This window comes from Phytophthora infestans, genomic scaffold (assembly GCF_000142945.1).
Source record: "Phytophthora infestans T30-4 supercont1.8 genomic scaffold, whole genome shotgun sequence".
Classification (NCBI taxonomy): domain Eukaryota; phylum Oomycota; class Peronosporomycetes; order Peronosporales; family Peronosporaceae; genus Phytophthora; species Phytophthora infestans.
Genome location: NW_003303751.1, coordinates 2,445,759 through 2,460,885, shown reverse-complemented (window position 1 = coordinate 2,460,885; position 15,127 = coordinate 2,445,759).

Here is a 15,127-nt window from a genome sequence, read left to right as displayed (position 1 = left end):
AGGTGTATTGCTTCAAGACGTATTAAATGTATAGATGAGGAAGTGAGGGGGAGGCTTGAGCTGGAGACTGCAATTTGAGAACTGAAAGCTTCGCGCTAGCGAACGGCGCAGTTTCGCGCCCAGCGGCCCTCGAAGATATTGGCACACTTCAATTTAAACAAATCTCTAAATTAGGGGCTCCTTTAGTACCATACAAGAATGAAGATACTGTTTTGTGTGGTTGCTGCTTAAGGGTGGCGATTAAAGGGTATTAAATCCAGTTCAATGAATTGTTTGATGAGATTACTTTTTGGTCTCATCAAACAATTCGGTTTTAATCACCGTGTTTAATGACTGGTTTAATGACTAGGGGTAGGGTGACAAAAAATTTCTATGTCAGTTTTGGAAGGCACCCAATGAGAGCAGAGAGCATATTTTTGTGTGACAGGCTCTATTTGAGACAACGTCAAAAAAATGATACTTACGAGCCATTTAGAGTTATCAAGATAATCGAGCTTAAAGTTGGCCAATTGATTTTCGCACTTAACCAAAAAAACAGTGACATTTATTGTAAACTTCCATCGAAAAAACTGAAAAAACTACCCTTATTTAATTGCTTTTAGCAGGGGCTTTTAAATAACACTTAAATCTCTAAAATTGAAAAAAATATTGAGCTCACAACACTCCAAAATGTATCGTCATTTCGAGGGCCCATAAATGAAGATAATATTTTTGAGCGACCACAACTTCTTCAATTTTAAGCATTCTGCAGCTTATAAGGGCTCAAAAGATAGAGGAGACGCCCCGCTTTCGTTTAGAGTGCTTAAATCGCGACTCGTACGTAGGTTTATAAGTATCATTTTGTTTTGGGTTGTCTCATTTTAAAAGTGCCCTCACAATACATGTAAAAAAGGTGGTGTCTTTTTAAAATACAAATGATAGTTGAGCTCTAAAAAAAGAGGAATATTTGTCTCCTTTTACAACTGAGGGGTTATTATTGTAGCTTACAGCTAGGATAACTCCATTTTCTCTAACCCTATTAGAAGCTCTTCATTCGCAGGGGCCAATCAACAGCTTACCTCTCACAATTCAAAATGGCGTTTTGCCCAATCAGAAGTAATTCATGCTAGCTCCAACTTTACTCAGTAATACAGCAAACAATTTTCAAAACTAAATATCTATTACACATTGAGGGTTTTTAGCAAACGCCTGGAACTTGAAATCTGGAATTTTTAGCGACTTTCTTTCAGGTTTCAGGAAAAATCGCATTCAGCATACCATTTTCCCCCCTGAAACCTGCAAAAGTGTTCCAAGATAACCCATATTAATGACATTGTATCAGGTGCACGTTTGGGTCCCCGAAACTTGGAACCTGTAAGGTTCAATAGTGCTCCTCACATAAAAATCAAAAATTTTAAAGTTATGGTCAGCGGTACGGGGCAAGCATGCGATCCTGAAAGCGAAACCGCTCCTGACCAACATTCCCTGATTGAAGATTGTAAACGTAACTGGACGGAGGAGACAATGCTTTGCAAACTGAGATGCGCACAGTGCCAAGGCCGAAAATGTTGGAGATACACTGGCTCTGATGCTCGCTATCAATGGCCAAGAATAGTAAATGATAAGAGTTTGAAGCTGAATCTATATATAATACATGTAGGATCAATGAGGTGCTAGAGCATGCAAGAGAGGAGTTGGGCAGACTTCCACTCCCCAATTTACCGTCTCCTCATCCTGCATCAGCACCCAGATCCCGGAGGCTCCTTTGGCCCCGCCATCTAGCGTTAGACTTTCCTCAGTTCACTGCAATGACGAAACGATAGAAAATGCTATTTATAAACTTCATCTCATCGCATACTATGCGGGTCACTTCCCGCACGATACCGGAGACTATTGCTGGGCCTGTACCAAATCGATCGGCCGTGGCATCTAATGTAGTGTCTTGTGCACAGAGAAACAAGAACTGCAAGGTGGAGCGGTGGCAAGATTGCCTCTGGAGCTGCTCTCGCTGATAACAAATGTGGGCACACAGCTTGAGCAAGGGCCGATATGCTAGCACTGTCCATACGAAATAGTCCCCGCATCGATCCATCGAAAAAATATTCGCGACGAGAAGAGCATTTTTGCCCAAAGAGAGCTTATTTCTTTTGCAAGGATGTTTGCGATCGTTAGGCTCAGCAAACGTAGCAATTATTTGCATTTCAGCTACGTGTGTAGCTTGTAAAAAATCATCGATCTGCTGCAAGAAGTCACAGGGAGTGAGAGGCCTTCCAAAAGCATTAGTATCGCCAGATCCTTAGCTAGCAAAGCCAAATTGCTGTAAAAACAATTATATATACAGCAATAAATAAGCAGTGAGTAATGGTACCCGTTGCTAGGCACTGTTCTGTAGACGTTCGTGCCGTTGATGGCTGCAATGAGGTAGTAAGCCCACCTGGAAGACGCTTGAGCCTGATACGTAGCCCTATCACCAGCCCGAGCTTAGTTGCTCCCAACGCTGTGATGGTCGGCACGTATATTGATAGGGTAGGGACGGGAGCTGGGTCTTTTGGCGGAGTGACTTTGCTCGCACTAAGATCACAAAGAACGCTGCGAAATGAAGCAGTAGCTAACGCCTCCTTAAGTCTATCAGCCGAAGTGTGATTTTAATTTGACACAGTTTCAGATGAATTTGGTGAAGAGCCGCGAAAAAGAGCTGCTTGCAACTTTTTTTCCAGGTTTCAGGTTACCACTTTGCTAAAGAGGGCCATTATGTTGAAGTCATTCCGGAAAATGAAACCACCAGTTGCACGACGTGTGGCGTGCCCCCATATATACAAGTATCACGAGCCGTGTGCAGAGCGCCGCGCGGGAATTGACACACCAGCTGGTACTGTCGGCCAGAAGCTTGCAGCAGTGAAGATCTTCAACGATTTTCTCACGTCAACACAACTAAGTCCTATTTTATAGCTCATTTCAGATTCCTTCCTACATATTGTATTTCTTTTTCGCTAATATTTGTATTGACAGCTCCGACAATGGGTGTGGCTTCTCACTCTCTCGTTTGCCTCTACACTACATATGGGCTAGTCCCAATGAACGCCTCCGGGGGGGGGGGGGCTTTCACAAGCTGCTTGCACCCTTCCTGGCTACCGTGATCCAGCCTAAGCCACAGTGTCCTTCCGTGGCAAAGCCTTTTGCGCGCTAATGGATCGCCAACCGCTCATTGGTGGCACTGCAAGGAGAAAGTTTGGTTATCCGGCTACTCATGGGCGTCTAGTCTTTAACCCTTGTATAACTTTTCAGCTGCGGTAAAAGCGAGAATTCTTTTACTGTCCTTGGTTTAGCGGTTTAGTTAATGCATCAGTCATCACATCACCTGTGCTACAGTATGAAACACTGATACTCCTTTCTTCACATTTGACCCGGGCATATAGATGCCTAATATCTATGTGTTTAATGGACGAGTGACAACATGGGTCCTAAACATTTTAACTACCACACAGGGTTTACAGGTCTGCTTGGACCTCTATCTGGCCAAATCAGATTTCTTTCGTTCAAGTTTTTAAAGGCATAACAGCCAATCTGGGACATTGTCAACCCTCCATAATTTTGTGTGGTCATTCTCAGAACGTCTGGTGGTGTTACAAAGGGTCTCATGAACCCCACAGCAGACACGCTCTGCTGCTGGTGTGGAATCGCCCCTAGCGAGTGGGGACTTTACGAAGAGGAGCCTTGGCTGACGGCAGGGATTATAAAGCAAAAATTCGGGGAAGGAAGCACCAGAATCGAGTCTTGCGACAAACTTTAGGACGGATCTATTATATCTACTGCCGCGTCTCCTGCGGTCGCTTCTCTGATTCTCGTCCTACGGGTAGTCTATGCGTCACTGTACCTAAGTGTGCTGCAAAGGAGCTAAAGCAATACTGACCAGGCCCTCAGCGAAACGTAAGTCTGTCTATTCAATTAGCGCTTTGGGAGAATAAGTTGCTCAACTGGTGTGATAGTTCTGCTACGCTTTTTTTCGTGTGAAGATCTCTGGTTCCTCTGTCGACGTTCGGCAAAGTACTTCCAGCGTGTCTCTCAATTGAGGTGAGTATTAAAGCACCGCTTGGTTGAGAAAAGCATGAAGCACTCGGCATGAAAGCCAAGCTCACATTCTGTACATCCGTATCTCGACGATTTTTATGTCGCGCAGGCTGCAGAGATGACAAAGCAGTTTTCCGCTGCTGTGAGCAGTAGAATTTGGAGTGATCATCTGAATGGAGGAATCAATTTCCACAATTTAGGCCAGTGTTTCTCGAGAACGCTTTGTTTTCTGCGAGGTACGTCTGATTTTATTTTGACGCTCGCTGCTGGTAAGGACCTCAGCAACTCGGCGTTTGAGTTCGCGCAATGCTAACCCATGCGTCGCTGTAGGTCGTACTGTCGTTAGCAGCGTGTGAGCGTTTATTATCGCAAGGTTCATCATCCATGTAAATATAGTCATGCCCAGACGTTTTTCACGTCTCCGAGTGGGGTTGGTACTGCGTAGTTGATCTACGCGATCAACAGGATTCATGCAAAGATTGTAGGCTGAAATTACTGTCGGAGCCATTAAAATTTCGCGATGTAGCATGCGATCCTCTGTCCACCTTTGGATAAGGTAAGTACCGTGACAGAAACAAACAGCTTCAGGTGAGGTTGACGGGAGTGTAGTAAGCTACAGCTTTTCGGTCCTCTAGATGATGTAGCCTGCATTTTCCGCCTGAATAATTGTTGGTTCATACGCTGTTCGATTCGCTTTTGCAACGCGACGTTGACGCTTTTGGAGACCTTTTTATTTGGCTTTCCAACCAATCTCCGGGATCACAGCCGCTACCAGCTCCCAGCTTCCACGATTTCCAGCATAAACAGCCTCTATAGCACCACTCGCAGCTGGTTTATTCCACTTATCTACTAGATTAATTGGTACTGTGCCAAGTAAGTGCATTTCTCCATCAGTGGATTTCAGTAGCGCCTGAGCAAAATTGTACCTGGTGTAAAAATTATCAGATACGACCAGGCAGTGCCCCGTAGGAGATCGAAATGACTGTGTTTGATCGCCAGCCATTACGATCCACATTGCCATCGCAGAGTTTGCCTCAATAGAAAAATCGTCAGAACGTAGCGTATTGTAGAGTGGTGTGCGTAATGAAGGAAACAATCGCGTGTAGCGCTCAGCAGGAGTGGAAGGCGTGACGAAATATCTCACAATGAGTGGACATAAAGAGAATCCCAACCCACGACCGCATAGAATCGTACGCCATACCTGTCGGATTTAGACGACATGAACGTCTTTGCCCGTGTCCTCGCTTTAGTCCACACAGTCATTGGGCGCCTGCCAATTATCACTTAAACGACCGACTTATCTGCAGCAGATAAGTCAGAGTTTAAAAAGATATATGACGGCTTACTTCTCGAAACCTCTACCACAAATGTATTTTGACTGCTTGTTTTGTCCGGTTCTTACTGTCCTACATCAAAAGCTACAATAAAAAATAACACTTTGTAAAACTGTACCCGACACTTTGCGCCGGACACTACGCGAAATTGCACCCTTCGAATTTTGCTCACTTTCAAATTGGCCCGTGTCGAGCGCAAGTGAACACCACGATGGCGAGCGAGGCCACAGACGACGTAGACCTGACGCTGGTTCTCTGTGCAGAGGTTCTGAAGCAAGAAGAGGAGTTGAACGATGTGCGACGTGTAGTATTTGACGTGCTGATGGCGGATGCGTGGAGAATCGCCATGAGGAGCTGGCACTACCTCACGACAAAGTGCCTTGACGCGCCGAGCGAATCGGCTTGGATGATCCTGTACAAGTATGGCAACAACGTGAACTTCCTCAATGCTACCAGTTTAACCAGGTGAGACCCTATCTAGTGTTGTTAAAACTGCACACGTTAACTAATCGCTACATGTCTGTAGACCTGCGTTCAACCAGCTCCTGCGGAGGTTCAGCAGATTTTACTTCATTCCACGCCACACTGCCCACCCAAGCTACGACACCATCACCAAGTGCTGGGTCTTTTACTTTCCTTCTACGTGGGTTCTATGGAGCCGACAACGCTGTGCTTGGTATTTGGTGTCCCCCCAAGCACACTGTCACGGACACTACGTCGCGCAGAGGAATCATTGGCTTCTGCACTTAAAGGATATGCACCAGCAAGGATCTCTTGGCCTTCTCCATCTAGTCAAGCCGAAATGGCTAAGCTGGTTGAAGCTCGGGAGCCCCTCCTGCAGCACACCTTCGGATTTATCGACGGAAAGAACCTGAGAGTACGTGTATGGAATTTCAAACGATTTTTATTTTACTTAACGTTTTCTGCTGTGTTGCAGGTCCAGCAGCCGTCCAACAGTGACCTGCAGAACGCCATGTACAATGGCTGGCTCCACACCGTGTTCGTCACGGGACATTTGCTTCGCAGCAGACGGCTGTATTATCTGGGCGAAGCACAATTGTCCCGGATCTTGGGAGCGACTCGGATACGTCGCTCGGCTTTCGAACCAAGCTCCTTGATCCGGTGTGCTGCCCCGGCCAACGCATGAACGTGGTGTCGGACTCAGCGTTTCCCTGATCAACCTCAATGGCTGGCCGCATCTTGACCCCGCTGAAGGACGGCGACCTGGACCGGATCTTGCCGTCACTTCGAAGTTCCGCCCGGACGCTCCACAATGCCATCACGTCGGTGCGCCAGGCCGCCGAGTGGGGCATGGGGAGTATACAAAAGGTGTACCACCGATTGAATCTCCCCTTGCCGTACGACCCGGATCTTCGCGGGCTTCGAATTGGCAGCTTGTTCCGCATGGTCAACTACAGAGTTCGCACCGTGGGAATCTCACAGATCCGCACCACTTTTCTAGGAGAAACGGAAGCTTTCGATCTCTAACACGTTAGTTATGAACGTTTGTGCATTTCAAGGCTTAAGAGAGAAAATACAAAAATACACTACTGAAATCGGAAAGCTGAGCCTCGTACTGATGTGCATACCAGAAGTGTCTTCGCTGACGTCCTAGGGCTTCTTCGTCAGGGCTCCGATCAGCATCACCAGCTCTTGGGTGCGAGCACGCGCCTCCTCTCGGTCACGGCGTGCGCGCTCTTCCATTTCCTGCCTGTCGATGCGGCGGCGCTTCTCGGCCTGGGCTCTTTCAGCGAGGCGACGTGCTTCCATCACCGCCATATCATCTCGGCGACGCTGCTCCTCCTCTTCGCGGCGAGCTTCAGCTTTGCGCTCGTTTTCCTCGCGTAGTAAAAGTATAGTCTCCATGATATTGCCGCGAGTATTGTTCGCCGAGTTTTCAAGTCCCTCGAGCCTCGATTTAAGCGCCGTCGTCGCCTTCATGGCACGATTTCTTTTTGCCTTCGCGAAGCTGGCCTCTTGCGTTTCCTTATCGTCTTCATGGGCACGCTTGGCGCCTGCTGTGTCTCGAAACTCGGTCAAGTCCACCCCTCCTAGGCGGTTAGAGCGACTACTAAGCTCCGGATACTTGGCAGCTTCAACTTCGTCCCTGCTTCTGGCGTCGTGACCGTGGTCCCCGTGTCGGTGCGTTCTCGCCGAAGTGTCTTGTTCGCTGGCCGTCGCACGAGATCCCGATCCAGAGCGTCTCGTAGCCGATGATGCACGTGGTGGCGGCAACCGTGCCATCCACACTGACAGACAAACCATAGGTCGTCCCCATAGTCGACGGTCACCTCTTGGCCGCGGCGCACGGCATGCGTTGTAGCGACGACCACGGTTGTGCGTCGCCCATTAGAAACCTCCACGAGCTTGGCAACCGGACGGCATGAGTGGTTTACAAACCTCATTAAGCTGCCCATCTTCTCTGCGTTGATTGCCACACGCACAGGGTAACTCGGGCGTTCTGGGCGTAGTTTCATCACAAGACGGTATCCTTGGTTGCGTGGGCGCTGTGAGCGCGAGACGCTCAGGTGCTCGATCTCGCCCAAGTATTGCCCCAACACTTCTCCTGGCTCGATGTTTTCAGCCGCCACCACGCCCAACACCTCTGTGCGTACGCTCTTGCCCAAGAAAACCTTCTTCGACTCGCCGAGTCCATTCCCGCACAGGCCCTCGTATGGGCAGCTGTTAATATTGCAGTCAGGTGTGCAAGCGAGTTCCTGCAGGAATCGACACGACAAGGACTTGGACAATCGCACCATCCGTAATGTGGAACCGCCGGAAAGACGGTGGCCAAGGGGTTGAACTGCTCGCGGAGGTGAGCGACACTTCCCGGCCATCGTGCTGGCACGAACACGTCGTCAGGCCGAGCGGTCTTCAGCATCGAGTGTAGTCTCTCCGACGCAGTGGTAGCACCATATCTTCACAATTTAACGTTTTCCTCGCTAAACGCCCTGTTTCGGGGTTGTGCGAAGAACAGTACGAAGCAGACTTTAAAAGGCGATTTTTTTGTCTTTTACATAAGTTCAGCTGGTCATGGACCGTCTTGTGGGACATAGCATATACTGTATGATTCGTAATCATCAAAGCTTACTTTACTCAAGTCAGATCCTTTTACATTCAATTGCGTCATCATGCTATCTTCGGTGATTTGTTTCAAGGTATAGTTCATAACGAGTACCGTGATTATGTTAAAGGGCAAAAACCTGACCAATGTTTGTATATAGTAGTTTATGAAGGAGGTGCACGAAATGGATAAAGTAACGGATGAACGACAATAAAATGAAAGTTAGCTAGTACGAGCGTAAGTAAAAACTAAATAGAAACGTACACGAAGGTCTTCGCTCACCCCTCCCATACAAAAACAAGGCATAGGTGTAGCCACCTGTCTATGTTTGGCTGGCTCGGATTTAGGCTACCGGCTCGGATTTAGGCTACCTGTCCCAATGAAATTGATTTCTCGTTATAAAATCCGGAGCATCCGAAGATAGGCTTATTGAATGTTTTGGGGGGTCAAAAATGGACTGACTCTTCAATTAATTCAATTAGATCAGTGGGGTGTAAATATTAGCCTTCGAAGTTCGGTCGATCGTACGGGCTGCACGCTCCTAAAAGAAAGGACAACATCCTGCTTTAAAGGTCTTCTAAATTTAGTTAAGTCAAGGCGTATATTTCAATCAAGGGTCCCCTATCTCACTATCCTTGTTTTGACACCCCTTCTAGCAAATATTGCGAAAATTTAATTGGATAATTCTTCGCGATCCGTGATTGGCGAATAATTCCAGCCTCTTTGCTATTCAGCGATACCTTGCGGTAAATAGGGTATTACACCATTCACGCTAATTTGTTATACCCTGACTAATTGTGGTGTACACATCGAAGCGATGAGACCTGCTCAAAACTGATATTTCTCTTTAGATTTGATCATATTTGTCAAATGTCCCAAATTTGTGATGTCACTAAAGTGTCAATCCATGACTAGTTAGCGTGAACGTTGTGTTGGTCGATCCAGGAGGCACTTTAAAAGTATACAAAACATTTCCGACCGACCGGCCGAAGGGCACTTTCTTGGACGTAATTGGCTTTAAATAGATTTGGATTGATATCCTAAGTGGCCGTCTTAAAATTCGTTAGTAGGTCAAGCTCTTGGCGAACCTTGTGCCGAATTATAAAAATGCACCGATCGCGCAGTGCAATAAGACGACTCATAAACGTTTTGCACAACACGATAGGCGCTTCGACATAAGTATTAAGCAAATTCTTAGCTATGCACGCAGTGTCCTCATTGTCTGGATTTCGGAGCTTCGGACGCAAAAATGGAGGAATCGCATGGCAGTGTCCCGTTACAAAACATTTGCGGATACTTATTGGGTCTTAAAAGACGTCATGGCCCCCCCTTGCGTTAGTGCTATTGACAGCTTGATGCGGCTCGATAATTTCCTCACGCACTTAAAATGTTATTGTGCGGCGTCGAGCTCGCTACTACATGCTTCTGCTCATCGAGCGCTACGGACACGCTGATCGATAGAAACCAAAAAAAAAGCAGCATAGTAAGCAACACAATCTAACGCATTTAAGAAACAAGCAAAGGCAACATACCCGTACCATCCACCGCGTCAACATACCCGTACCATCCACCGCGTCAACAGCGTGAATAGTTGCATTCTCGAGCCCACTGTCCTGCGTAGGGTCGCCACCCAACGCCGTACACAAGTCATAATCACCACATTCAATCACACACTCTTGGTGCGGCCACCCTTTTCCGCCCCCCCCCCCCCCACAATGACTACAGTTTTTTTCCTGCACCCCACAAACGTATCTGTCGCTTTAACAAACAATTAACGTTGTTAAGAACAAAGTAAAATCGCCCATCACGAATAAGAGCACCCAAAATGGATCGAATCGGAACCATGGGTCTGAGCTAGCTAGAATCCATAATAACGAAGCTGGGCTTCGCCCAAAGAAGCTTTAAATTATCAGCTTTTTTATAGATTGCTAAGGATTCCCAACTCATTAGGTAGGTAAAGTATAAAAGAAAAAGTTGGGTTTTCCGTTGCGAGAGATCTCCTGCGCCTGCATCGCAGCCGTAACAGATGCCTTGCCGAATCAACCCTTCCGTTTACTACAGCAGAAGACTGTATCTTCTAAAGTTGGAGCAATAAATTTACAAAAATCCGACTTAGACTAAAATATATCTCCGTGTGAATGTTTGAGATGCTTCAATACTTAAGTAGGAGCAATACTCGAGTAGATCCATAACTCTCGCAAAACCAACAGGATTCAAGTAAACACAGATGTGTCAGTCCACACTTCGGAGCCGGTCAGAATTAACCCTAATTCCAGGTTAATTTTCCTTGAAAAGGCATTTCCAGCTCCGAAAATGGATCGGTCGTTTGCGGACAACTTATGCTCATTATCCTGACCGGGACTAACGTCTATGCCCATATTTTTTTGCGTTTTCTACTGGGTTAAATAGGCATTGTGGCACATCAAAATATCCACCCTTTAGCGTTATGCCTTTGGTTTGTCCGAGAAGCAAGCTGGGTATGAGCAATGGACCAACGTTGTACGGTTGAAGATCATGTCCCGGTTGGGATATTTATGAGCTTAAATGCTAGTACAACGTCCATAGTAAAATAGACGTATTTGAACGCGAGGGGGACGATACAGGTAACATTTGAATTGAGAGTGGAGGACGATGCGAACGAGGCTTGTAGTCGATGTGAGTCGATGAATGGAAAATTGAAAGTGAGATTAATTGAGTTAGAAGTCCCAGTATATATTCCTTTCTCCTACATGCAGACCCTAGTGCCCTCCTATCATGATCATTAAGTCCGCGTATACAGATTGAATACTGTGGTGGACACTCTTAAGTGAGAAGGGAACGTTTGGGTGAGACGGACACACCTGATTACAAATATGCTTTTAAAGCGTAAACTGGGACGGACACACCTGGCTGGGACGGGAGCACTCGTCTACAATGTACACGCCACATGTCCCGATTGTCCTCCCGAAGCAGATTTCGTGGTCGACCCGATTGAAATTGGCGGCCAATCACAATTCAGGACCAATTGATCTGCCAATCAGGTCGCACTATTCCTGTCACTTCAGCTGTAGCACGCATTCGGCACGCGCACACAGCGTGCCAAGCGGTATGTATCCAGACGAGTAGACAGCAAAGTGCAACCACAACAATTTGTATAGTTTATTGCTTAAACACAGGTAAATTGTATCACTGTACTTTGATCATACTCTTCATTAATTTATGGTTTTTGGAGATAAATACCCGTATTATTGGAAATGAAAACATCAGCCGTATCCTCTCAGAGAATTTGCAATCCTAGAACTTTCTAACCTTCATTTTCTATCTTGCTGAGCATGCTACCGTCACTTAAGCTGTCCTTCACTGTCTAGAGAAATACTCGAACGACAATTATTCGCACTCTTTAAGCAAATGCTGAATATTGCAATATTATTCAAATAATATGGAAGGAATCGTAATTTTAACTAATTTTACCAATTGGAACGAAATGAAAATCATGCATAATTTCTTGGTCTTGGAGCTTCTAACAGCAGAATATCACGTTCAGCGTGCATAATTGCAATTTTCCGTTAGTGGGCTAAAACCAAACATTTATGCAGGTTTTACAAATTTGTACCTCGACCAAGCTTAATGTTAGCTTCAAAATCGGTGAGCTTTATCCTTTTAATATAGTAATAATATCACCTGGTAGACCAGCCAATATAAAAAAACTACCCATCATGTTCTTCTGAGATAAAATGAATTTAACGGATGCGCCCTATTAGAGTCCGGACTTTATTTAATAGTGCCACTCGAAAGTGACAGAGAGGACTTTATACGGGTGAGGACTTTATTGGTCTGACTCTTTCTAAGCGTTAATTTCTATGTACAGTAGGTCCTTGAAACTCTTATAGATTCCAATATCTCCAGCTTGCAAGTAAGGCGTGAGGCCACCCAGGCACAACACACATCGAGCACTTTTCGAAGAGCACTTAGCTTTCACAGACTTCGATACGTGGGCTCTCATGCTGTCCCAAACCAAGCAATTACGTTCACCGTGCATCACGAATGGAATAGTCACATCAATCCACTTCTTGAGCAGCTCGTTATCAACCCAAGCTCGGGTTTGGTGTGCCACGAGAAGTGGCCCTGACTTTGTTTACAAAAGACGGTGAAAATTTTCCTTTCCAGACCAAAAGTGGGGGCAACTTTCGGCCTGTTGCCGGAACATTGTTCCTCTCTGTATGATGAATGGTCAGTAAGTTTGTAATAACAGGTTTAGTAGTTTGTAAAAGGACTCTATTCGGGAGAGGCTTGTATTTAATTGTGCAGGCATGTAGCTCCCCACAGGACACTATTCGGAAGGGGGCTTTTGTTCGGGCGCATCCGTTATTAAATATGACCTTAATGTTAGACAGTTATAATATATTTTTAAAAATTGCTTCATTTCAGCCAAATGACTGTCTTCGAATGTTTAGTACTACTAAGTAATAGGAATTGGCATATTTGAATCTTGTACGTTAAAAATTGATATTAATTCTTTTTTTAAGACGTAAAAATCAAATTCAGCGGTCTACTTTTCTCCCCATATGTCTTCGAAGATAGCAGCGACACCAGTTTTTGGTCAAAGTCAACTCAGTTATAAAACCTCTAAAAAAAATCAATTCGAACTCGACACAAAAATATCGTGTTCAAGAGATCTGTCAAGAGTGATGTGTCATCAAGTACGTCGCACTTGAGGTAAGAGCACTTCTTCTAGCAAAAAGTATCGATATTTCGATTACTTCACCGACTCCCCACCCACACCCAAGTCCGAGTCACCTAATATTTTTCCTCTATTTAAACTTCCGACGACATGGACAAAGTGCAAGGAAAACATGCGTCGAGGCTGCCGGCACAAGGACCAGTCGATCTGAACGGCTCTGGCTTTATACTGTTGCTTGGATACAGGTAACAAGGGTTCGCCATGGCTTCAGGTAACCAAATATTTGGCTCTTCATGTATCAGTTGCTGATACGTAGGATACGGGTTCAGCACCAAGAGGATACGATAATACAATAAAAGTTATTGTATAATACGGAGTCTGATTGTACTTAAGCATTTTTCCTCTAAATATTCGATAAAAACCTCGGTGGCTGATGGCAAGAATGCATGCAGGCTTCCATCTCTTCCAGTCGAAAACAGTTTTTGCTTATGTGAAGCAAATTACTCGGCTCGAGCCTAGTAGGGCTCCCAAAGTGCGGACGTAAACGCAATGATGCTGTGGTGCACAGCACAAAGTAGTTGTAATTGTGCCCACCAACTGTAACAGCTCTTTGCAATTGTGAGATTTCGCCAGCCTACCCGGTGAGATTTAATTCTTACTTTTGGTGGCAAACATAATGACCTCAAATATGGTTCTTATTTACAGTATATAATGGCCTGGGTAGTATTTCTCGATTTTCCGAATTACCTTTTACCAAGCCGCAAATCTTTCTAGTTTTGTGTGTATCCAGCATCATCAGCGGTCGGCAATCTTCCTCGAGGCAATAAGCGCTACGACGAAATCGGCCCTGGGATCTTTGGACTCGTAAATCTACTGGCTCAACAAAAGCAGCACTGGAGCGCGGGTCTTGTCAAGGAGCAGATCGAAGCTATCAGCGGGATTTCACCACGGGAAACGCCCGGGTTATTGCCGTGGAAGGCGACCAATGGCATATTCGAACTCAACTTGGAGCGCATTGCCTCATCAGTGCGCTTTTCGCAGCTTTCGCTGTCCATTGTGTATCTCGGCCGGGGCATTCAAGTTAGTCGGCTCGCCGAGTTTTGCATCACCATTCGCGTTGTCCGAACAACCCACGAGTTTGTGAATCGTTATGGTGGGGCTATCATGAAAGGCACAATGTGCCAAACTCATAACTGTTGTTTCGGTTGTGCTGAGTAGCTTTGAGCTTGCAAACTCGCTGAAGACTCAAAATAACCTGACCGACAGCGCTAACGAGACGAAACGCAAGCTGGAGGAGGTCGCGAACGAAATTGTGGATGTGATGGAATCGCTGCGGCCTGAGTGAGCTTTACATGGCTAGGTTGTATGTTGGAGTTTTTCAAAATAAATTACGATTTAATAAAAATAGTGAAAAAGGCGACGAGAAAATACAAAAAAGCAGATAATAAAAAACCGTTCAGAACTGGTGCACAAAACGGGTTCAACGTCCGAGAGGATACACGCAGGTATGACAATACAATAAAATGTATTTGTTGTTAAAACCGACTATCTGTGGTCTACAAAGAAATTCTGCCTTCAGTGGACCCGTTGTGTTACACTAATACCATTTCTGCAGTGCCATTGACAGGTGGCTCTTGGGCAATTCTTCATGTTAGAGATAAAAGCTTCTATACACAAACTGCCTGTACTGCGTTCAATACGCGACATTTTATCAATCATTTTTCTGTGTTTGTGAGCAAATGAGACGCCAGATTACCTGAAACGAACAGAGCAACAGCAAAGACCGAGAATCTTTTCGTCAATAACTCACGAATGCATCATACTCATCCATTGAGAAATACGATTTTGCAGTTAAGAAATATTTTTGTCTGCCGGTGACACGAATGTTGACCCAGGTTACGTTACATTGCATCAGTTCCGTGGAATTAATCCGGTGTGCAAACATTTTTTTTTTAAGGTTGCACCTGCCTAATTCTAGTTAGACTCGTACTTTTGTCACTTTGTTCAAATTTAGAGTCGTTT